This window comes from Erithacus rubecula, assembly GCF_903797595.1.
Source record: "Erithacus rubecula genome assembly, chromosome: 3".
In the NCBI taxonomy this organism is placed as follows: Eukaryota; Metazoa; Chordata; class Aves; order Passeriformes; family Muscicapidae; genus Erithacus; species Erithacus rubecula.
Genome location: NC_136689.1, coordinates 56,237,942 through 56,262,090, shown reverse-complemented (window position 1 = coordinate 56,262,090; position 24,149 = coordinate 56,237,942). Strand labels below are relative to the sequence as shown.

Below are 24,149 nucleotides of genomic sequence, written 5' to 3'. Positions count from 1 at the left end.
GAAACTATCACAAGTTTATTCACAAGTTACCAAAATACTCCTTTGGGCCTCTAGGTTTTTTCTGCTTGGTAATTAGGTCCCATTGTCTTCAATAGTAAACCTTGTTTACCATTGACAAGCTGAATCAATCCTTCCCTGACCTCATTAGTCCAGCTGTTGGCTGTATCTTAAGCTATGTGGCTGCTTATTTGCATCTGACATGCTATTCTTTCTTTTTCTACCACCAGTCAGGACCAGAACAGCTCAGAGGGCTTTAAAATCCTGAAGAAATCCAACTGCTGTTAGTCTGGGCTGTAAATCCCCTGGCTTGTTATTATCCCTCAGTGCAGTGACATGCACAGTACTTGAAACTTCAAAGTGCCAAGACTGGGGCTGTTATAAAGCTCAGAAATACACATGCAATCAGTCTTTTTAAGATGGGATATTTTGATTTAAAATGCTTTTGTGAGTTTCTCAAGTTTTCACTGCATGGATGCCTTGCCATAAAGAATTCTTATCAATAAATTTGCCTTCTTTTAAGGATACTGTCTGAAAAGGAGATTCTGAACAACACCCAGTTACTTTGCCATGGCTCCTCTGTTCTGGGAGCATAGTGGCCCCAAATTCATCTCTTGTGATAACACAATCTCAGGGTTATTCTTGTGTTTTTACATGAGTAGGAAGTGTTCTAGAAATGGCTGTTAAGAATGATTTGTTTGTTTTGCCTCTTTGGCTGTACTTTCTCTTTTTTTCTGCTTATGTCCAAACATGGGGGCAGGAATGAAAAACTAAGATGCAGCTTGTAATCTGCTGGTTACCTTCCAAGAAGTGACTTCCTTCACTTGAGTTGAGGTGGTTTATCACCTCCATATGATCACTATAAAGGGCAGATAATATCAGACTGTTTTTAAGTTTGTGGTTGTACATTTGCCACACTGAGCACATTTTGGTTAGAGGGCACCATTGATCCTTTTGATTTTCCATTTGTTTGGGCAACTAAACCTATTTGAAGGGATGAATAACAGGCTACAGTCATAATGTGACCTACATATGAATGACCAAACAGCATGGTCCCAATTGCAGCGGGGACTTGAAAGAAAAACCCTTTAATGGGCAAGTGCAGGGTCCAACTTCCACCCCATCAGTAACTTATCAATCTCCTGTTATAGATAAACACAAAATGTCTGTAAATGAACTTCACACATTCTCTTAGCTGTACATGTGCAAAATTAAAAATTTAAAATTAAGTGACCAGTTCTGAGGAGGCAGAATATTAGTCCAGGAGGATCCTTCTCTGGTTTGAGAGGAATTACTTGAAGAGTATCAAGGAACACCAAACTGAGTATTCCACCAGAAGGATGCTCTAACCACTCCTAAAGTTCCAGTATTCGTGGGCTTTTAAAAATACTCCTCTGAAAAAGTAGAGTTGCAGAACCACCATCAAAAACTAAGCAGTTCTGCAAGAAGGCTACTGAAGTTTTAAGCTCCTATAATTTCCTTTAAATCTTTAGCTTTAAAATGGGTCAGTTGCTTACAACCAGTGTCAAATCAGAGGGGTTAAATTATCAAAATTCAATTCCAAAAAAGTTCCTGTCTGTACAGATGTGGCTAAAAATAGTCAAAATTACCAGTTCTTAGTCTTATCAGGAATTGTTTGTCAAACTAAACCCTAGATGTGAGAGAATTCATAGATGTTCCTGTATGCTCATGGTGCCAACATGACAGTTCTGTGAAATTCCCTGGTTTGTTGAATTTTCTCTTCCCATCCAAGTACCATAATTTTCTCTCTTTTTTAACTGCTGCTTGTAATGTTCTGTTTTAAAAGATTATAGATAATACTGGATGTCTGGATGATCTAGAATATTTACCACCTTGGCCACCTGCAGCTTTGCCTAGGTGAGTCTTCAAACCTTTCAGGGCTGGAAATATCAAATATCTCTGGCAATCTGGCTACACAACCCCTCCTATGGCAAGCTTGTTCTGGTATTTTTCCTTATATCCAGCACAAAAATGATAAAGCAGGAACTGTGTACTTCATCTTGGAAGATTTTCTTTAGAAAAGCAAGACATCTTTCTTCAAATGCTGTCTAAAACTTTAGCTATCCATATTTTAAAGGGGAAGAAGTGGGCCACATTTAACACCAACATTTATCCAAATTAACAAGGTGATAACTTGCACCAGATTGAAAGGTGAACACATCACGCTATTTTTGCTAATTTCTTGTAGTGAAAATCTAGCAATCCTGAAAATGGTAATTTACTTTCTTTTCTCCTATCCTCCACACTTACTGTCTTTTTTCGCCAAGATTTTCCAGACACATTCATGGGCATCCCTCTAGGATTGGTTGGAAAGATGCTGCAGACTTCTGTAAGAACTCCATTATAATACTGTCCACTAATAAAGGGTTGCTGTATAATGAACTGTATAAATCATGTACAAGAGTCTGAAGCTCTCAAGTGAGCTTAACTGAAGAGATATTGTTGTGGTAAAGCACACTCTATCTTTTTTTCCATGTGAGATACTTCACTTTCCAGCTCCACTTTTTACTTAAAATTCTTGTTCACACTACCTTTGAAAAAATTATTATGATTTGTGCAACACTGCATGTTCTTTGCTCTTAGAAATGACAGAAAAACTTTGTTGAGCTCTGTCAATTTCCTTCAAGCCAATGTGTGAGAGAAAAATGTTGCCTTCTCTTTGCAGTCAGGGTTGCCATTGTGGGTTTAGTGAGTGTTTTCTCATGAGTTCTGTGGGGAAGTAAAAAGCAGGGGTTTGTATGTTTATTTTATTACAGAACATTAGTATGCTGAGGGCATGATGAAGCAGATGATATTCTCTGCTTTGTTGCCCTTGGGAAGGACTCAGGCTGTCACAGACTGGCAGCCAAACAGTTTGTTGGAACAGCAGCTTTAGAGTATGACATAATGTGCTTTCAAATCACTTCTGAGTTGGGTCAAAGGAAAAAAACCTGAAGGATTGACCACAAAGAGAGGATTTGCCTGCTGTCAGGTTGCTGAGGGGCTCTGACCCAGATATAAGAGGAACTGTGGCATTTTCTTTCCAAAAATATTTGAAAAGGGGATTCCACTTCCAATTTAAAGTAGACATTGGTACTAGTTCTAGAACAGGCCCCAGAACTCTGTCTGTTCTTACCTAAAATTTCATTTTGCTTTATTTTTAAGATTAACCTTGTGAATAATTTTAGTGTGGGAGAACAACTGAGAAACTCTACTAGAAATTACATAATTCCTCTGCAAATACTGCAGCAACTATTAACACTATGTCTGTAAATTAATTTCTTGTGACTTTTAAAGTGAAACAGTCATAGAAATCAAGCTCCTATGAGAAATGCTGAGGTGGTGTTTTGCATTTTGCAGATTCTCCTGTAAAACAGCTTTCAACTTTATTGCTAAGCTTTGACTGCATATCATAACTTTTTATTAGCATAGTTATGCTAAATAATTAGCATAATTAGCTAAATATGCCAGGAGTTGAACTCTATGATCCCTGTGTGTCCTTGATATATTCTCTGATATAGTCTCATAGGAAAAAGTAACATAGATTTTTCTAATGGCAGATAATACAGCACTGGGAGGCAGTGTTTTCAAGAACAGAGCTATTAGCCAATCAGTGTTCTCACATGAAGCTTAAAAAAGTCTTGTAGAAGTGCTAATTCCCATGCCATTTTTTATTCTCATTTCAGGCCAGGATTTCTGATAATCTATTGCCTTGGTGAGCTGACTGCAGCTTTGCTTTCCCTCCAAAATTCAGTTTAGAGCTCTGATACTCCTTTGTACCCTAATGTATCCCCTTCTGATCCAAAGGAGGGAACTGCTTGGAGGTGATGGGGAAGCTGACCAATATACCAGGAATTAAATTCAGTAGTAAATTAAATGAGAGAATGAATTTGGGAATACATACCAGGCAGAATCTAGCCTGTTGTAAATGCAGCTTTCCCTTGTAGCTATCAAGAGTTTTTTTATGTATTTAAAAGAGAAGTAAATTTGAAATAATAGCTTGAGGCATTGATATATCTTATTCAAGCAGATCTGTGAAGGAACTGTGGCTGGAATAATGCAATAATTGCCTGGGATTTCCAGTCTATTCCTGTTCACTAAAATGGCCAGACACATTCCTGGCCAGCAGAGAATGGTGTAGCCATTATTGCTGCTGTATTTTGGTCTATGACTCGAAACTTGTTTGTTTTCTTTTTAAATTGTGACATTGCCTCATGTAGAACACAGTTAGATCTGATCTCCTTTCTTTTCTCCATGGCTGAAGATATGTGTTTTTTTTGGTGTTTTTTTTTTTTTATTACATTCTGTTGTGTCTAAATTAGCTATTTTGAGTGGAGGACAATGTGGCATAACATATAAGAAAACTCTGTGCGACCATGCAGAATGGGATGGTGATTTTTATTTCAAGCTTATCTCAGTTAGCTCACTCACATTTCACTCATTCTGTCAGAAGAACCAAGGTGTGTATACTCAAGTGGTGTGGCCAGGATTACTTCTGGCAATATGTCCTGGCTTCCCCTGGGATATAGTTAGTTCTTTTCCTAGTAGCTGGTACAGTGTGATGTTCTGAATTCACCATGAGACTGATGTTGGTAACACACTGATGGCTCAGTTGTTGCCCTGCAGTGTTTACCCTGAGCCAGGGTTTTTAGGTTCCTGTGCTCTGCCAGTGAGGAGCTGTACAAGGACCTGGGAGGGAACATGGCCAGGACAGCTGATCCAAACTGGCCAAAGGGATATTCCATACCACAGAGCATCATGTGCAGTATTTAAACTGGGGGAAAGTTGGCTGGGAGGGGCTGTTCACTGCTGGGAGGTGGGCTGGGCATCAGTCAGTGGGTGGGAGCAATGGTACAGTGCATCACTTGTTTCTATTGGGTTTTCTTCTTCCTCTTTTTGTTGTCTTGCTTTTCATTATTGTTATTAATTACTATTACACCTAAATTTATTTTGATTATTAAACTGTTCTTATCCTGTGGATTTTTATATTTTTTTATTCTCCTCCCCATCATGGTGTGGGGCTAAGGGGAGGGGGAGTGAGTGATTGGCTGCTTGGTGCTCAGTTGCCAGCTGGGGTTAAACCACAACACAGCAGTGCATGGCCAGGACAGCACTGCTTACTAAGTCCTTGGCACATGTCCTGGATTATTCATTATCTGTAACTATATCCTGGTTCTCCTGAACATATCTTTTGTACCTTTCTAAGTTCAATCACAGCAATTGTTAAAATTCTTTTTTTAATCCTGTCCTACCTCTGAGTGTTATTAGCACTACCATTTTATTAATTATTGTTTTGCCTCCTTCTCTAACAATAGTCTGTTCTTTGTTTGCCTAATTAAATATCTCGATATGTTTATGTGCTGAGACTGTGATGACCTGCTGTTCTGCAGCAAGGTCTGGAGTGTGGGTGAGGTGAGAAAGAAGGTGCAGGGAACTTGCTATAGCTCAGTATGAAAGACCTGACAACAGTAGCTTAATAAAATAGCTGCTTTAAGAAGACAGAATAAATGGGACAAAATAAAAACAGGAGTATAGGTAGGGAGTACACTATTGTCCCTTCAGATACTGAGAAGCATGCAGCATCAGGTGGACCCAGGGCAGACTTTGGCACAGCATGCTATGCAGATACCATCTGTGGAAAGAAGTTCCTCCTCTTTGGTCCTTCAAGATATTTAACAATGTTCTTACAAGTAAACAACTCTACTCCTGAAGGTTATGGAGGTGAGAACTTCTGGCTGCACTGCTGGACATGGAGAGGTGGAGCAGGAGCTGCCTGCGGGCTCCTGTGCTGCGGCCAGCTGCTGGGGTGACCCTGCAGACATGGGACACACAGAGCACAGCACAGCACAGCACAGCACAGCACAGCACAGCACAGCCCGAGGGCCACACTGGTGTGCACAGCACAGCCCAGCACAGTGCAGCTCTGTGCTTGCTCATGCGAGCTGCAATGTGGATCCCCAGCTCCTCTACCTAGAGCAAGTGGCTTCCCAGGCAGGATAAATACATCCACTGATCCAGGTGTTACCAGCACTTGCTGTTTGTTTTTTTCCCTCTGCGCTCACTCATGTATTTGCATTCATACTTGATTCACACCAGTCCAAATATTTCTGTTTCTCTGCAATGCTGCTGCTGTATGTTGCTCCTGGAAGTATAGTAGAAAATTCTGTCTCTTTCACTCAGTGCTTTTTTCCCCCTTTGACTCAAAAAATGTAAGAGTTCATGAGTTTTAGCCTCTGAAATGTTTTACTTTAAAAAATAGCTGTTTGTGAAATTAGTTCTACTTTACATTAAAGATCACAAGAATACAAAATATGAAGCTGCATCAATCAGTGTACTCATCTTTCCTTCTTGCTATCAGAGGAAGCACAAGACTGGGTTATCAGCTGGCCATAAAACACAGTGCTCTGATTTATTTCATAAAATACTGTTCTGGACATGAACTGACAGAAGTGTTCTGAGACAGTCATTACATAACCTGGGGTTTTTTTAGTCACTTCTGGGTGTAGTTCAATATATGAAGAATGGCAGGGCAAAATCCAGTGGCTTTATTGCAGACTAACTTTGTTAAGCTAAAAGGTAGACCATGTTATATACTGTAAAACTTTGCCAAATAATTTTCACAGAGATTTCTCTCTATCATGCACTATGCTTTTTTTTTAACCCTTATATTTCATTTTGGTTTTTTGCTTAGCACTTTTCTGTTTTACCCAACTGGTAGACCAATAGTGCTTTGAAAAAATATTTTTCATTTGCACTTAATAAAACAAATCAATATTATTTTAAGCCAACTATCTAAGAATCATTAGCTTACAGGGGAATGTAACAATTCACTGAACCAGAGCTTTGGAAACTGAGTTACAGAGCTCAGTTGAGATGGTAGCTGCTAAATCACAACTTGGAGTACATCGTAGTAAACTGCTTTAGGGACTTTGATGTCCTTAGAACTGAATAAGTTGCCCCTTTGATTCCAGTTGTTTTCACATCTCTTGGCCATATGAGAAAAATTAATTCTTCTGGCTCATATTAGAAGTTCTTCTGCTGTAACAAAGGAGCATAGGAGCATATTGAATGAATTTCCAATGTTGAAAGGTTTTTTCTTTGTTAATTTAGTACCGACGAATGGATTTCTGTTGATGTTTGTGAGTTTTTTTCCCTTGTGGCACATCAAGTATTTTCCTTCTGCATCTCTGTGATGCAATCAGAGAACTAGTTACTGTTCTTCTGAATAGGATATACATCCAATATAAAAGTACAATGCTGACAAAATACATCACGTTTGCTCTGATAACTCAAGTGACATGATCTTAGTGATCATTCAACCATGAGCATTTAAATATGATCTGAGACTATTCCAGGAGAAGCCTGATCCCCAGTGTAGCTTTGTTGTCTGACATGATTTGTATGGCTGCTCCACATGTGCACACACACAAAACACAAACAAAACTAAAGCAGCCTCCCCCCACCCCCAGGAAAAAGAAAAAATAAAAATAAAAGCAAGGGCTATACCTCAGCATTTGAGGCCTTGAATGTCCCCTAGCAATGCATGCCTGATTTAACCCCATTTTAATGCCTGAGTTCCTTTCCTCCTTACATTGACTTGCTCTTGTTCACTGTGGGAGTTTTACATTCCTAGAGCAGAAGCAGCAGAGTACATTTTCCTATCTCAGGTGTTCTCATAGCCTGACACAAAATAATCTACCTGTAGCAGTACTTTGACACATCAGAGTATAATATTCACTGGTTTACATGTGGACAAATACTCTACTCAGACATCCTGTTACAGTGGTGATAGAAGTGGAAGAAGTCTAATCTAAATGCCTGAACACAAGGATAACTTGATCAGCTTCAGCAAAATTTGACAGACCACATGCCTGTGTCTTTTTGTGTGGAATGAACAGTCGCCAATTCCATTGATTAATAGAAAACATTGTTGTATTGATTGTAATAATTGACCAGAAAATACTCTGATTTTACTCTAGTTGGCTGTTAACTTCATATTTTCTAGTTGCTTGGTTTCTATTTGCAATAGATGAATACCTAAATTAAGAAAGGGACTCAGCTATTCAAAGGCTTCTAAGGAATAAGCACTAAGTGGGCAAATATGACATTAGACATTAATCAAAAACAGTCCAGAATTTGAGAACCTTGCTTGCATTTGACCCTTTATTTCATGTTGAACCACAGTCCTAAGCAGTACCAAACAGATTATGTGTTGATATGGTTTGGTTTGGTTTTGTTTCTTCAGGCTTTAATCTGAATTTTCTTTTTCTTTTTCTTTTTCTTTTTCTTTTTCTTTTTCTTTTTCTTTTTCTTTTTCTTTTTCTTTTTCTTTTTCTTTTTCTTTTTCTTTTTCTTTTTCTTTTTCTTTTTCTTTTTAACTAAAAGTAACTGAGAAAGTTGCAAATCAAATGCTACCTCCTTTAATGTTAATGATAAAGGTCTTAAATTTAGTGGGGCTAGAGCTTCAAGTGTTGATTTTCAGTTGAACTTCAATAAATCTATTTATGGTGCCAGTACATATTCACAATGATCAGATGACTCGGACAAAGATCTGTTTGTCTTAATACCAGTAGAAAAATGTATCACAACTAAGCCTGCTGAATAGGTTCATGTTATTCTCTCTAGACAAGAAATAAGATGACAGGTGGTAGCTGCTTGGATAACAATCACTTAGTTTTAACACAAATCTACATCTCTTATCAATTAATTTCCTAATCAATTAACACTTGTTAACGCTTGTCTGTTAAAAAATGTCACAATGAATGAATTCTTACTTTCACACAAAGAAAATATTTGTGGAATCTAGTGCCAGGGGCACTCAGCAGCATTTGAGATGAACAAATAGGTGATGCTGAGTGATGCTTCATATGTTTTACTATTTGCTGACACAAAGAATTCAAGCTAAACTGTACAAAAAATTTCCCAGCATCTCAGATTCCAGCAGCTAACTGCTGCAAGTACCTCTTCAGGAAGCTTCTGTTCTGTGGTCAGTCTAGCTAAAGTTTTCCTCTTTCATTTTGACTTTCCCAGCTCTCCCTGATGCATTTGAGAATGTAGGTCACCTAAGGTAAAGCAGTGCTGAAAAAGCCATGCACTAAGGAAACAGCATGGCATGGCCATTTCCATAAAAATTCCATCAAGCTTCTTTACTGTCTTAACTGCAATGCTCAATCTTATCAGGCTTCACTGAAGCTTACCCTCTCTGCAGTTCTGAGGTCTACTCCCTGGCCATTTCCCCTCCTGTCAAAAAAGAGAAGTGTGATTTATATCCCCTCCTAAGAATATTTTAGCCCTCTGAAAAAGTGCTGTACTAACCAAGAGTGAAATGGGGACTACACATGATAAATTGAGTAAACTATCAAAAAAGGACAACAAAATGTTTTTCGGTGGTTAACTGAGGAAGAAAGAAATCAGAGAATAAATAAGGCTTCAGCAAGTACTTTAGTCTTTGTCCATGTATGAAATTATATGGAGTACAGATATTTGGAAATGGCTCAGTGGTATGGGCTTTTGTATGTGCTGTCTTTAACTACAAAGTCAGTGGCTTTAACTACAGAGTCACTTCACATAGAGTTAAGATATTCAGTGCATGAAGGACCTGTCTCATCATAACCTTTACATCCATGAATGCTTCCCTGATAAGACTTTCTTCCTTTTAAGTAATGACTTTGTCTTACAGTATTTTATGTCACTCAGATTCCTTACTGCAAAATGGACTATCCCCAGTTTATGTGAGCAAAACAGGTGCAGAGGGAAAATGAGAACGTTGACAGCTTCTCCATGGAAAGCCTGTACAAATTACACTACTGGAATCCATGTTTCTTAAATTGTGATCCAAAGCACTCAATGTGCTGCAGGGTTTATCCTTTCCTACAGCTGTGCTGCATTGTCCTACTTTTTGTCAGTTTTCACTTTTTGGAAGGGCATTGGGGAAGAGAATGTAATAGAAGTTGGACCAGCATTCTGTCTGAGAGAAAGATCATGTGATGATTTCTCCCAAAAAGGGTTTATGTGCAACAGAGAAGGCTGAGTGAGAAAGGGTGTTTTAAACTTTACAGCTTCTGAAGCTCTAATAGAAACCTATTTTTTCATTACAATTTTTGATGGAAGGCTTGGCAATGATAATTTTATCCTGGTCAGTCATTTGCAGGACTATGCTCTGTACTGTTAGAGTGATCAAGTTATTTCATTAATACATGTGCACATCTGCTGCAGTCTGGCTTCCATAACTGCATGATTTTATCAATAATTTATCTTTCAGTAAAAGTGATGAGCAATCCTGATTCCTTAAATATAATCAGATTAGCTTCTATACAAAGTTACAGGACTACATATAGCAAAATACAGAATGTCCCAAGTCAAACTTTTTGTGTATATGAATGGCTCATAACTCTTTATGTTTGGTTACCAATTTGAAATTCTGCCACACTGTTCATGAAATTAAATATTCCTGGCAATTTTATATATTTAGAAATACATTTGTACTGCTAGTGGATATCTGACAAGTAGCTAGTTTTGCCCTCCTGTAAAGTGACTATGTCTGTACAGGCAGCTGTATATAAATTGGATGTTTGTAACACAGTATGACATATTGACAGTCTGGCACACTTAGATATAAAAATGACAATATTTATGGCTATTGATATAACTTGGAAAGCCATACATAACTTTCACAAGATGGATTTTTACTTTCTGTAACTACTCCAAGTGGTTAAAACAAGGAAAAAAATTAACCTCTAAATGTAGTGACTACTAGACATTTAAGAGTTATTCCATTATTTTGATGGAAGTTTCAACCAAATTAATGCTTTTTGATTCACACAAACTTCTGATTAAAACTTATCATATTTGAAATTTACAAGTGAACTAAAGTGACCTTTTATAATAATAAAGTGATGTTGGTGATACATTTCCCTACCCAAGCCTGATGGCTCAAGAAATCTTTTTATTTACTCTTTACTTGTTCTGGCTCAAGACAGGATGTGTCTTCTGATTCACTGAGTAACAAAAGGTTTATGTAATCCACCATTTTGTCAGTGTTACATCTCATGTCTCTCAATCTGGGAACTAATGTTTGCCACGAAGTTTTCCAACTCTGGTGGAACTGGCTTAATGTATTAGCAAAGGAGCTGTCTAAGCAGGAAAGAATTCTGTGTCTTGTGGAGAACCAGGCAAGGAAGGAAGAAACAACAACAAAAAAAAATTAAAATAACAAAACCTTTGAACAGAATTCATGTGAGGATAGACACAGAAATAACAGGGGCAGTAAGTATAGAAGCTTGAAAAGAGGCTGTGTCAAATGCAGGGAAATGCATCCCTTCCAGAAGACTTTGTCTTGAAACAGGAGAAGTGGCATGTTAGTTGATGGAGAGAATAAAGTAGGAAAATATGTACAGTTTTCTTTTGAATAGATTTGTGTTCTTTTAGCAGTTTTAATTAAAATCAGTAACATTCTAAGTTCAACATGAAATCTGGTTGTGCTTTTCTTACTGTGTAGCTCTGGAAAGGGAAAATGCAGAGCAAATTTTCTACTCTCTGTAGAAAGACGTCTGTTGCCATCAGACCAAAGGCAAGAAAGGTCATCCTTAAACTGCAGCTTGTCGGAATTTCATACTCTGGAAGTCCCAGAGGGACCCAGGTTACAGGCAGTGTCTACCCTCTGCTCCATTGCTGGGTTCTAAGGATAGGTACTCCTGCTGCAGTAGCTTGGGAGCATTTAAGGAGAGTGTGTCAGAGACAATGACATTTGATCAGTCACTTAGTCTGCTTAGAAGAGCAAAAGAGAATTTAAAATGTTGGTCACACTGAAGGATCATCAGGTCAGGTCTCATGGGAGCCCATACAATCAGCCTGTGCCAAGAAGAAAAGATGGTCTCCTTCATCCACAGCAACAGCCTACAAACACAGCTGTACTAACCTCCTGGGGAAATGCAGCTAATCTTAGGATAGGACAGTGAGATCTCCAGGTTGTGGTCAAGGGTCTTTTCACTTGTGAGAGAATAGACTTCCTGAGGAGACCAAGATAATCAAGGGTTGGACTGCTCTCCAGATTTTCTGCGAGGCCCTGTTCTGTGGCAGAGTGCTACTGTTTCATCAGTGGACAACTGAATAGATTCTTCTCTGCGCTGGGAAAAATCAGTCTTTGTGCAGGGATGAGAGAGGGCTTCTGGGAACTCTCAGGAATTATTTGTAACAGTGTAATTGTATTATATAACATAAGTGTTCTGAGTGATGTAGAAATCCACAACAATAACGTTGGCATTCACATTATTCCATTTTCTGAAAAATGTCCATGGCACATGTAGAACAGCATTCTTGAGCTAAAAATTAAAATAAATGGAGGGAAAGAAGAACTGCCAAATTTGCTCCAAAATATGGAAGAAGTTAATTTCCATACAGGATTAAGATGGACCCCAAGTTACATTATTTTATTTAGATAGTGTGATAATATGTTGGGTTGACCTTGGCAAGCCTGCAAGGTGCCCACCAATTCCACTATCACTTCCCTGCCTCAGAGAAGGCTCATGGGTCAAGATAAGGGCAAAGATATGACCTAGTAATAACTGTCTTGGGAAAAGAGACTCAGTATGGAGAAATTATTTTAATTTATTGCAAATCAAAAGTAGAATAATATGAAATATAAACAAAATCTTTTAAGAAATTCCCCCCACTGGTCCTTCCTTCAATGTCACTCTCGACTTCTTTATTTCCTCCTCCTAACAGTGCAGGAGGATGGGGAATAGAGGTTCAGGTCAGTTCATAATGCTTTGTCTCTTCCTCCTCATGCTCTTCCACCAGCATATATTGCCTCCCATGGGAGACAGTCTTTCACAAAATTATATAATACAGTCTTTTCCACAGGGTGCAGTTCTTAATGAACTCTTCCAGTGTGGGTCTTTTCCACAGGGTGCAGTCCTTCAGGAACAGACTGCTCCAGTGTGGGCTCCCAGAAGGGGTCACAGGTCCTGCTTCATCATGGGCTCCTCTCCTTGGTGTCAAAGGTGCTGTCAGAGGCCAGCTCAAGGATGGGCTTCTTCTTCTCTGGTTCACAGGTTCCTTCAGGGACATCCACGAGCTTGGCCATAGGATCCTCCTCATGCTGCAGGGTGGATGTCTGCTCCATGGGCTGCAGGGGCACAGTGTCTCATCACGGGCTGCACCACAGGCTGAAGGGAAATCTCTCCTCCAGTATCTGGAGCACCTCCTCCTACTCCTTCCCCTCCACACCTTGGGGTCTGAATAGTTGTCTGTACCATTTCCTCACCCATCAAATGCTGTTGTGCAGCAATTTTCCCCCCTTGTTAAATACACTGTGTGCTGCCACCAGCCTCAGCTTTGGCCAGCAGCAGGTCTGTCAGAGCCAGCTGGCAAAGCCTTGTCATGTAACTCAAATAATGATAATCCAAAAATGGGCTTTTGTGATTTTTATACTAGAATTTTCTAAAAATTAGTTTGAGAGGTGTAAAAGACAACCATCTTGAACAACAAACACCAGTTGAAAGAATGAAATAAAGGGACCCACAGTTCATCTCATCTCTATTCTGGCCACTGGAGGAGGGTATGAAGGTATATGAGGCTACAGGTAGACTATTGGCAGCACATATATGCCCTGTTGTATTACTGATTTATTTTTGTGACTCATTTGTCTTTGCCAAAACTACATGATGCCATGTTTTCAACAGTTTGACTTCAGGACTAGGAAATATACAGAAATAACAGAACAACAATATCAAGCAGGGAAACATTAATCTTTATGAGGAACTAAAAAATAATTCCCTGTCCCAGTCTCAGGAGTGTCACAAAAGACAACTTATGGTCATCATCCAGGTCTGAAACACACCAGATAAGTCTGGAAAGGCTCTCCAGACAAACTCGGGGATTGAAGTAGTCAGGGCTACTATCTTGAGGTTATAACACACAGTGTGGAAGGCAGGGGAGTAGGATAGGATAGGATAGGATAGGATAGGATAGGATAGGATAGGATAGGATAGGATAGGATAGGATAGGATAGGATAGGATAGGATAGGATAGGATAGGATAGGATAGGATAGGATAGGATAGGATAGGATAGGATAGGATAGGATAGGATAGGATAGGATAGGATAGGATGGGATAGGATAGGATGGGATAGGATGGGATAGGATGGGATAGGATGGGATGGGATGGGATGGGATGGGATGGGATGGGATGGGATGGGATGGGATGGGATGGGATGGGATGGGATGGGATGGGATGGGATGGGATGGGATGGGATGGGATGGGATGGGATGGGATGGGATGGGATGGGATGGGATGAGATGGGATGGGATAGAATGGAATGGGATAGAATGGAATGGAATAGAATAGAATAGAATAGAATAGAATAGAATAGAATAGAATAGAATAGAATAGAATAGAATAGAATAGAATAGAATAGAATAGAATAGAATAGGATAGAATAGAATAGAATAGAATAGAAATGTTCATCCAGCCCAACAGGCTGATTGTGACAGGGCTGATTCAAAGTTAAAGCTTTTTATAAGGACAGACTCCAAATGTCTCACACACTGACAGGCACAGGACATCAGCAACTCTACAGAATACCTGTTCCAAGTATGACCATCCTCTTGGTAAAGAAATGTTTCCAGGTAGCAAGTCTGAACCTTCCCTGACATTCAGGGAATCTTAGGATTATACAAAACAGCTTTTGGCTGGTGTAGGGAACAAAATTAAAGGCAGAGGAAGGGAGGGCTTATCTTGTCTTGGAAAAAATGGCTAGGACAAAAGCAGCTGCCCATGTGTGAACAGGTTGCTGGGCAGTATGCTTGTCTGGCCATGACCCACACCAAATGACCACCTGCTGTCCTGCCTTCTTCCTAAATTCCATTTCTAACTATTTTCCTAAGTTAGTGGACTTCTGCTTGGTGTGGGTGTGATTGTATGAATGTCTAAGAGTCAGCAACTGAAATCAGACAAGGGATTATAGGGCTTGCAAATCAGCAGAGTCATCAACTGAAGAGACTGGAGTGAGTAAAAACTCACTGCACTACAGATCAGGGGCCAAATGTGCCTGTGGTGCAAACAATTTGACCAAGTGAGAGTGCAAATATCAAGCCAACTAGGTGGAGAAGAGATTAAGAGGCTTGGGAAAGAAGTATGCCTTGGGAAAGAAGTAAGGCAATGGGAGAAGGTTACTTCCAAAGGGATCAAGAAGTCTACACCAACTGATGGAGAGGATGTAAAATCTGAAGGTCAGTTGAGAGACTACATGTGTCTGTATGTATATTTGTGTGGGAGGAAGCTGGGGACAGCAGTGAGCCAGGCTGGAAAGAGGGCCTGTCAAAGATATTGGGTGGTGTTTGCTCAGGAGAGATCCACAGTGTGCATGTTGATGTGCTGCTGTGTGTCAGGAAATCTGTACCAGCATCTGGAATGGGACTGTGGAGTCTGGGGAATAGTGTAGCTGGATGACCTGGGATCCACAGCTAGTTACTGGATGGACAGTGTGTCTAAGCCCAGCTACTGAGAGAAGCCCAGAGCATGTGAGGAAATCTGCACCAGCCCTCGGACACAGGTTCATTTGTGAGGGCACAGCAGCTGAGATCAGAGATCTGGGTACCAGCACATCCTGGTGTGTGTCTGTGGGTGACGAGTGAAAAGCCACTACAGTGGGATTGCAAGCCTTAGGAGCTTGTATGTCCAAGGTACACATTGTAGATCCCGAGGTAGACTGAGAATATAAGGTCAGCTACTGAAGGAATCCACATTATACATATGCATATATTTCCTAATAATACACTTCCATCCTGATTAGCCAAGGGCAGCAACATGAGGCCATTGGTGCTGTTTGTGCCTGTGTGAGCGCTGAGTGTTTCTGGTTGTACTGATCTGTGCAGCTGTGTGTGTATGTACTGCAGAAATGAGTTTGTATGGCTGTGCCTACCGAGAACATGTTTAGTTTCACTACTGTGTCCCAATACAGGCTGGGGGATGAAATGATTTTGAGCAGCCTTGGGGAGAAGGACTTGGAGGTGTTTGCAGGTGACATTGATTTTGCTCTTATAAGAGATCACAACTTCATTTGCCCTACGCTGCCACAAAAACTCATACTACAGCCAAATTCGACTCTAATGTGAAGGTCCTTGGAAAACCCTTTATTCTGGGTCATTTCAATAATTGCCTTAAGTTACTGAAATCAGAGTTTATAAGCTAGTTTTATAATAGTTTGTAAACTACTGTGTATCCTGAGGCAACTATAGGTATATAACCAATTTTGAAAAATTAATCATCTGTATCTCCTGCATTTGAAAAATTGAGAGTCCATTGCACATTAGCATCTTGCTCTCCTCCCTCATGACTACAGGTATATTATTTTAACTTCATTCCAGCACAGCAGCAATCCATTTCAAGTCCACTAAGCTCTTCGGGGGTCACCACACTCTGGTTACAAATTCACAGATGAGGGTGCACAGCGGCTGGCCGGATTCCCGCTGACTCCTGGACCGTGTCTGCGCTCTAGGATTTCGGATGGGATTGCTCTAGAGCAGGTTTGCGCCTCAGGCTGCTCCCAGGGAAGGCAAGGCCTTTACTGCCCGCCAAGGGGCTGCCCCACTGCCCAGTGCTCCGCACGGTGTTCACGCCGACGATCCCAGCTCCAGCACAGCCACCCACACCCAAACTCGCCAGAGCGCGGCCGGGCACGGAGGACATCGCCGCCCCTGGGCGCAGGATGCGCGACCAGGACGAGGCTCCACCTGCGGCCGCGCACCTGCCGCCGCGCTCCGGGGCTGGCGGGGACAGCAGGAATAACGGGGCGAACGGGCCGGGCGGGGACAGCAGGAATAACGGGGCGAACGGGCCGGGCGGCGGCAGCGCGGCCGGCCCATGTAAGGAAGGCGGCGCCGGCCCCTCAGCGGGCTCGCGGGGCGCGGGCGCGGCCCCGGCCGCACGGCGCGCGCCGCCTATGGGCGCTCGCGGCGGGCGGGCGGCGCCGCGCGCCCGCCAATGCCCGCGCAGGGGGGGCGGCGCCGCTGCAACGGCCGCGCCGGCTGCGGACACCCGCGGCTGCTCCCGAGCGCGCCGGACGGAGCCCGGCCAGCCCCTCCGGACCTGCCGCCCTCCGCAGCCGGCGGTGAGTGCGCGGCCGCCGCTCCCGGGCCGGGCCGGGCGAGCGCCGCTCTGCTCCGCCGGGGGTGGGTGGGGTGCGCGTCGTGTGCCGTGCCCGCTGCCTCCTTCCATCGCGCCGCTGATCGGGCGCTGCCGAAGGCGCGAGGGGACGGGGCGCAGGCGGCGCTGCCGGGGGTCTGGCGGCTCCGGTGTCCCCTCCCGGTGCCTGCCCTCACCGGAGGGGCGGCCGTGCCCAGCCTGGCGCGGCCGCCGCCGCCCTCAGTTATGTAACGCCCGCGGGGGGCTGCGGGCGGCGGCCCCGCGTCCTTCCTCGGGGCTCCCCTCGGCGGGGCTCGCTGCCCCTCCGCGCTCCCCTCCGGGAAGCGGGACCAGGGGCCGCGGGGAGCCGGGGTGGGCTCCGCAGCCGCATCCCCCCATCGCCAGCGAGGAGGGAGCGCGGCCGCAGCCGGCGCGGGGCCGTGGCTGGGCGATGCTGGAGGCTGGCGGTGCGGGATGCGGGATGCGGCTGCTCCCGGGGGAGCGGGGCAGGAGCCACCTTGCGCGCACACACCGAATGCTCCGCATCCAGCAGCAAAGCCTCAGCTGCTGCTGCTGCTTCGTGCGCTCGTGTAGAGGCAGCGGTCCCCTTTTATGGACACCGATGCGGAGAGGCTATTTGCCGTTTCTCTCTTTTTTTTTTTTTTTTTTTTTTTTTTTTTTCTTGAATCTTCAAGCGGTAGCTGGAGGGGCTTCATTTTCGGGAGCCGCTGCTGTATAGCGTTCTCCACAAAAGCAGCATCAGGTGTAGGAGACCATTTAGCGCCTGCGGGGTAATACCTGTAGGTGTACAGCCATGTCCTCCGGGGTGGAAAACAAGGACGAGACAAAATCCGTGAATTCATCTGTAACCCCGGCTAGCTCGTTTGAAAATAAATGCAACCCTTCCTCTGCCAGATCACCAACGGTTGCAAATATTTCTCCGGTCCTGGGTAAAAGCTCTTGTATATTGGTGAAGTTATTGCAAGAGGAAGTCGGGTGCATGCCGCAAGATGCTGAACGCACATGTGAATAGCGTCCTAAACGCTGACAGCTTCGCATCATGGAGGAGATGCTGCTGACAACCAGTTTCCCTGTTCATGTTTTGCAGGCTCTGCATGAGCAGGTTTGGGAGGGGACAGGTTTTTTTTTCGGATTTTACGGAGGGTTGCATAACTCCTCATGTTTATTTGAAAAGAAGAGGAGGAGCAAGCCCAAGCCCCAGCCTGAAATGAAGCACATGATGTGAGACTGTCTTTTGCTGAGCCGTCCCACTGTTTTCTCAGCTAGCATCATTGAATAGCATGCTTTAGAGGGGTTGGAAAGGATTAGCATAATAATAAAACATTTCGGTTTGGGTTTTTTTTCCTCTAGTGCTGTGAAAACTTTGGGGAAAAACCAAAGAGGTACCTATACACCTTTTATAATCTTAGGCTTAAAATAGCATCACTGTTTATCAAACCTATACAACTTAATTTTTAAGTGGCAATGGACATTTTTTAAATCCTTTAGTGATGAGCCACTTCTTTATGTTTTTAGAGACCCTATCCCAACTCAGCCTTTTATCTCCCCAGTCCATAATAAAATGCTGTTTTGAATGCCTTTGTACATTTCTGGGTCACAGTTAAATGCTTTTAAATAGTCCATCATTTGTAACTGCTGAAGTGTATGTCCAGTATTAAATTATAGTACAGTGTAATGCTTAGACAGCATGCCATGCAAGGATCAAATTGCAGATAAAGTTCACAGGAATCTCCTGCAATGCTTGCACTTGACTCTTGTAAATCTAAGAAAAGATATTTATAAATGGAAATATACATCCAGCAAGTAGTTGTTTCTGTGTCATATTTAATCTGTGGCTTGACTATGGTGAAAAATAATGTCTTTTTATTTGATTTTTATAGTAGATATATTCATTCCTGTTATTTCCTGGAGGCAGCTGTGTGATAGAAGCTCTTTTTGTTCTTTGTATCTTGAGCTTAATTTGAAAAAATAAAATAAGGCTTTTTCAAGGAGAGAGGCAGTTAGTTATGTCAATTTATGTTAAGTGTATTCTCATAGGTAGAAGCAGTTAATTGTACTCAGTATATCTTAGAGTGCTTTAGAGAATAAGGCATGCAATGTTTAACCTTGATAACTTGATCTCAGGTGATAAGCTGAAATACAGATTAAAATAAAATCAGATACTTTTCTTGCTTTACACAGTTTAATTTTGTAAGTCTCTAGTGCGAGAATGTGACCATACTGGCATGTATCTATGTTTATATATTGTTATATATATTTCATATATTACAACAAGAACAGTCATTCTGTGGCACAGTCAGTCACTCAGTGATGTCATGTCCTTTTCACGTGTGCATGCATGCTGCTTGTAGGCTTGCATAAATGGAATGGATTCTCTTCAGCAAGCAACAAAGTCTCCCCCATGAAACCCATTTTTATGCTGTGCCCAACTGTAATTAAATGTATATTTTCAACACCTACTGTTTCTCTGCTGTACTGGCATAGCAGCTGTGGGCATAAGTGCTGCTAGAAGTCTCTGCCAGTTAGTTGAAGGAAATATTTTGCTTACTGTTTGTATTGCCATAGTGTCTGGAAGCTGTAGTCAGGCACCTTTACCAGTCTGCTGTGTCCAGTATAATGGAACAAAAACTTGGGCATGGCCCCCTAAATGTTGTGATCTAAAATAAAGAACAAGGAACTGTTGAGTGGTGCAAAAGAGAAATCAAGCTGATGTTAAGAAGGTTACATTGGTATGTGTGTGCATTATCCAGCTGTGTACTTTCTTATTCTTGTGAAAGAGCAAAGGGAATTGTAGAACTTATTGTAAGACTCCCACTGTTCTCTTATGGTTATCCTTGGGACATGTGAATAGCTTGGGTTTGGGGGATTTTGAAATGTATCTAATTTGACTATATGGTGAAAATCAAGGCAAAAAAATCTACGTCAATCCAATAGGAATTTTTTTATCTTCAGACTACCTAATTTTTACAGTTTTTTAAATTTAAGGTAGTATTTTAAAATTTTGAAACGGAGTTTTCATTTTGAATTCCAGTTGTACAGGAAAAAAAATTTCTCCTGTATTTCATGTTGTTTTTCTATTTCCTCAGTGTTTTCTATAAGCTGTTCTAGCTCTTTCTTCATCTCATCCCCCCTCATGTGCCTAACCCCTCCAGGAATACATAACAGCAACTACAACTTCACCTAAAAGACACTTCTGAGTGAAAGCATCACTCTGTCCATCCTGAATTGCCCGTACATAGCAATACTGCAAGAATTTCCCATTTCAGTATGGACTGGTTATTGGGGTACTTTTGAACAGTGCTGAGGAGAAGTGTGCAGTGAAGGGATGTTACTGGTAAAATACCCTATGTAAATATGGTCCTTAAGTACCCGGGGGCTGTGCATGTGTTACAGGACAAGTATGCGTATCCTGCTCGGGTTTCAGGACACTCTTCCTGAGTGGGTGTTTATCTCAAGTGCTGACAGAGCAGAACAGACTGATTCTGTGCTACTCAGTTTTCTTGGCTCACAGTGGTATGCCCATCAAAACAGATGGGAAGTTTTTCTTTATTGTTAGTTGTTACATGTGGTGGGTGGGCAATTCACTTTGCTACTGCTAAGAGGGATTCTCAACTCTGGCAGGACTCTGAGGCTGTGGAAAAGCTTAGCTCTTACTCTTGCTAGTTGTCTTAAGGTTCCCTCTTTCTTTTCCTCCTCACCCTTCTGCCTGTAGTGTCCTGAGTTTGTGGTATGAGTTTATCTTGTCCTGGAGGGAATCCCAAGAGGTGGCAACCAAGAGTTTACAGATCAAAGGTTCAATGCATTATGTGGCTGATGAAAAGATAAAAATGAATCTGCTGTGGTGCTGTTTTAAATAATTGTATGAGGTTAATTTTTGCTCAGTGTGGCTAATTGCAGCGATATGCTTCTGTGTCAGTGTTCATATATTGGGAGCATTTGACAAAATGAGCACAGGGAAACTTGAAATTAAGGAAATGAATGAGCTAACAGTTTTTGCTTGAATCTCTGAGGGTTGCAGTCCTAGTTCAGATTCTTAAATGGTATTTTGTTGTATCAATGCTAAGAAAATTCTTGCAGTAGTAGTGAAAATGATGAGGTCTTGCTCACAAAATTCTCTTTTTCATTGTTGATGACACTGTTTATTTTTACTTTAAAAACAAACCTGTTTTGGCCTGTCTCTTCTGATTTGAGTATTGGAAGGAGTAGTGCCCATATGTTTCTTCTTAGAAACGCCTATAGATGTGAAGGAGCTTACTGATATAGCAAAGGAAGTATTTCCCATCTTATTTTGGACCAGGATGTGGGTGGTTGCAAAAAATCTGTACTTAATTGTTAGCTTATTTTCGTGGATTCAGACAAAAGTAGCAGATTTTAAGAGCATAAGGGATCTTTAGACAGTCTAACCTGATTACTCTATTAGTTACATTGAGTTAGTTAACCATGAGCAATAACCTACATTTGGTTAAAGTCTGTCTTTCAAAGATCTATGACTGAATATATCTTGTGTATTAAAGGCAGTCTGATGTGCAGACATGAGGATGTGAAGTATTTGCAGCTGTTCTTAGAAGTTACCTTTAGTACCTGGCATGGTCGATTGTCTCTTCATAAGGAAGTCGTATTTCTAATTTGCACTGGCATAGTCTGAATTTTCAACTGTTGAGTTTTTTGATATCTTTGGCAGTAAAGAGCCATTTAGTAGGTGATCCAGTTTCTCTACAGAGCTATTTGGATCTCTCAAGAATTCCACCAATGTAATTTGTAAAGTGTCTTATGGTAAAACATCTTGTCTCATGATTTTGCATCTCTTATATCATCTTCCTTTCTTTGATCAGAGGTGATGCTTTGTGACAACTTGAGACTTGAAAGCACTGTAAGATTTAGTAAACTCAGTTTTTCTTAGATTTAATTCTGTCCCTGTCAATAGTTGGTTCTCTAGGTATTTATGGGTGGTACTCAAAGTCCCCCATTTCTCAGACCCCATCTTACTGGAGTTTGAAGTGATCTTTCTATGACACAATCTTTGATCTGCTTTCCTGGAGTGGATCCTCATTACTCATGGCATTTCCAGAAATATTTTGAAAGGGTTCTGTTTTAAAAGGTGGAAGTTCCAGATAAAGTCTGGTCTGGGTGGGGGTGGTGGGAAGATACAATGTGTGAAGAAGTGAGGCTGAGCAAGCTTTACAATTGTAGTGTAACCTGTACTTAACTAATCTTAAAGTGATGACAGGCCTAGCATGTTATTTGGAGCTGTAAATTAATTGTATGACTAACCACTGTGGAGAGCAGCTGTTGTCTTCCACTCTTTTTGGATCTATGATTCCAAGTCCTTTTTTGATGCACTATGAAAAAATACCTCATCTAAACACTTGAGTCTTCTCTTTTGTTGTGCTTTAGTTGGTGTCATATTCACTTTGTCCTGTGAAGGCAGTTCTAGACACTGGCTTGGATCCTTGCCTCTGTATGAAATTGCAGAATGTTTGTGTCCAGATTATTCATCTACCAATGACAGCAGCCCAGCAGAGCTTAGGAGGAGTACTTAGAAAGTGGAACTCTCAAATGGAGTAGTGGCATAACAAAAAAAAAGCATAATAAGGGTTCACCAGTACATGTATATGTTGTGGATGCCTTAATTATGCATTTACCTTCATAGTTAAAACCTTATGTGATATGGTGGCATTACAGGATATTGTGGAGCTAGTTAGAGTTAGCTAGATAGAGAATTCTTGTGTGCTTTTTAAGTGTTGTCAGGTGAACATGTTTTTTAAAATAAATAAGTTGCAATAGATCTCTTACTGATAAAGATTTATATGTCTGTGTACAAGTGTTTTGTTTATATAAAGAGGTGATATTTATGAAGTGGTTCTTTGAAATGAAGGAGTGTAATTTACTAACCTGAACTTAGTTTTGTATCTCAAGTGGCATTGTAGAAGTAACTAGCTAAAGAGCATTAGTTTTTAGAAATACAACAATAAAAACAATTTGTTAGCAGTCAAAGTAATCTCTGTGTTGGTGATGTATTTTCTAAGTTAGATCCTCTAATGGCATATATGATGGCATATGTTCACAGTCTGAAATATTGTTTTGCTAAGGAGGAACATCAGACAGGTTAAGTAGGTGCCTTTTCTGTTACTCTGTGTATGTCCTGCTGAAGATCTAAATGTATATGCATGATCTGGCCAGGCTTGCCCTTGTCCATAGTGCTAAATTCACATATATTGTTAAGAGAACTTGAGGTTCAGCCATGCAATTCCTCATAAAGCCTGCAAAAGGATTTAATTTATTTAGGTAAAGATAGATTTAATTATAGACAGAGTTGTTAGCTTTGCTTATTTTGCAGTGGTCTTTGCTCATTTGCCTTCTGTGTTGCATGCTAGGGAAAATGGATGTCTGTCATTCACTTCAGCATCACATATGGAGAAATAAAACCAGAACAGATCTCTGAAGTGAAATGCCTTAACTCTTGTTCCTACAGGTAGCTCTGAAGGAAGCTTAAGGGAAGCTTTAAGAGCTGTCTAAAGCATTGCTTTTTATTAGGAGAGTGTTGCATTTCTCTATCTGTTTATCCTTCCCTAAGCTTGAATGTTTATGCAAAAATGTGGGAAAAAGATTCCATCTGCTATACTTTGTCTCTACTGTTTTTATTTGGCATAAATAATTACAGAGAGAAAATAAATGAGAATTCCCTTTCATTGCAATTTTGTAAAGTTTTTATAACAAGAGGAAGATGGATCAAGTATTAAAATAAATTAGATGCAATCAGACAAATTCAAATGCCTTGCACAGTTTCATAATTCATTATTCAATTAATTCATAAAAATAACACCTCCTGTGCTCATTGGAAGTTTGCTTTTTTAAAACTTGGATTGCCAGAAGGTCTTAAGACATTTTGGATGGCAACTATTTGTGGTGCTTTGGATAAGTTTTACCAAGAGTGCAGTAACAGATTCTGATAAGAATTGTGTCCTAAGCACCTGCATGCTTACCAACACTTGGTGGGCAGGAAAAAT

General features: G+C 41.2%; 1 protein-coding gene across 1 annotated transcript in view; it reads left to right on the top strand.

The window, feature by feature from the left end:
- The first annotated feature begins 16,959 nt into the window (after window positions 1–16,959).
- Window positions 16,960–24,149, top strand: part of TPPP (tubulin polymerization promoting protein) — a 61,732-nt gene continuing 54,542 nt past the window's right edge. The window contains exon 1 of the mRNA XM_079301306.1: window positions 16,960–17,107. The gene's annotated coding sequence lies outside the window, so the exon portion shown is untranslated. The remainder of the gene's footprint in view (window positions 17,108–24,149) is intronic.